The sequence below is a fragment of the Austrofundulus limnaeus genome, unplaced genomic scaffold (assembly GCF_001266775.1).
Source record: "Austrofundulus limnaeus strain Quisiro unplaced genomic scaffold, Austrofundulus_limnaeus-1.0 Scaffold67, whole genome shotgun sequence".
Lineage (NCBI taxonomy): Eukaryota > Metazoa > Chordata > Actinopteri > Cyprinodontiformes > Rivulidae > Austrofundulus > Austrofundulus limnaeus.
In genome coordinates this window covers 1,398,081-1,399,894 of record NW_013952469.1, presented here as the reverse complement: position 1 = coordinate 1,399,894, position 1,814 = coordinate 1,398,081, and positions in this window count along the sequence as shown.

Sequence of the window (1,814 nt, the reverse complement as noted above, 5' to 3'; positions counted from 1 at the left end):
CATGTTTTTTTCTTTGTCTCTTCCAGAAGCAGGTGCACCTGGACCAGTCCTGGACCAGTTCTTCTGTGTTTACCTGTGCCTCTTTCCTGTCCCCTAAACCAGCCGGTCGAGGCAGATGGCCGCCTGTCCTGAGCCTGGTTCTGCTGGAGGTTTCTTCCTGATTAGCAGGGAGTTTTTCCTCTCCACCGTTTGCTCAGGATGGGAGACTGTGATGAAGTGATTCAACACAATCTGCTGGTTTTTCTTTTTTTCTTTAGATTGTTCTTTTTTATGTACAGTGCCCTGAGACAACATATGTTGTGACTTGGCGCTATATAAATAAACTGAACTGAATTTAAATTAAAGCGCCTTGGAGTCTGTAAGGACTTCATAAAGCGCTATTTAACATTTACCATTTAGAATAGAGTAATAGTGACATATTAAGGCCAACATGTGTAAGTAGTCTGAAATCCCTTTATATCAGTGGTGCCCAAAGTGGGYCCTTAAGGGCCAGTGTCCTACATATTGTAGGTGTTTTCCTGGTTCAARACAGCTGAATCTAATYAGTGCCTAATTAGTAGGCCTTGTTGACATACTGAAGAGGCCTACTAATTAAGCACTCATTAGGTTCAGCTYTGTTGAACCAGGGCAGCTCCTAAAACATACAGGACACCAGTCCTTAAAGACTGACTTTGAACACCACTGCTTTYTATCATATTGACTCCAGAGGTTATTTAGATGCACATTTAATTATTACTTGAGAATTTTACTACAATATGTTCTGCAGGTGAGATATTTTACAAAAAGAAAAACACACCYGCTGTCAAATTTTGAATATAGCACAAAAAGAAACCTTTAAAATATGAGTAAGTTTGGCCCCAAGATACATCCTTGAGGAATTCCCCAACATGAGGTGTGGAGAAGGAAAATGTTTCCATAAATTGGAACAATAAAGATTCCTATACAAGAAGACAGATGTTCACAACCCCTTCATTATAGCTCTAGAGAACAACCAAATGACTGAGGTTAGGGAATAGAGGAAAGAAATGCTCTGGGAGAATTTACATTYAGTGAATGTCCTGATAAGAGTTATGTCTAAAACTGTTGTCTGCTGTTCTGCTTTGCTGTTYCTTTGTCCTGGGTCTTCCCTGGGGCCTTCTCCCAGCTGGACATGCCCAGAAAACCTCCCAAAGGGGGTATCCACAGGTCATCCTTACCCAATGAACCACCTCAAGTGGCTACTCTCATTGTGGAGGAGCAGCAYCTCTACTCCAAGTCTCTTTCAGGTAATTGAACTTCTCACTACCTCTAAGGGAGAGTCCAGCTACCCTCCAGAMAAAAAAAATGTTTTGATCACCAATGTCTGACATATTGTTCTTTCTGCTACTACTGAGTTCCTGACCACAAGTGAGGGTAGGAAGGTAGACCACCTAGTAAACCTAAGTTGTTTTTTAAGGTGGTGCGCTCAACTCTTCTTCTACTCTTTAACCATACAGGCACAGTGTGCAGGATTTGTTGTTTTCAGCGACATCTAGTTGTTGAGTGGTTGAATCATCCTCCCTGGTCCTCCCCCCACCCTCACCCCCCTTCTAAACACAAAGGAGTTTCTACGGTGTCTCTCAGGTATCAAAAACCTTTGATAATTCCAACCGCGATGTCTACCAGCAGCTTCAGGGCTAGTGATGTTTCAAGTGGTAAGATTACTTTTGGTCAGGTCGTCCTTGCTGGGGAACGGTGGCCTCTCTGGGCGGCGGGCTGGCTATGGGGGTCTGGGTGGCTCTGGGGGGGTGTGTTGGTCCCGGTTTCTGGTGGCCTTCGGGGCTCCGTCAGTCCAT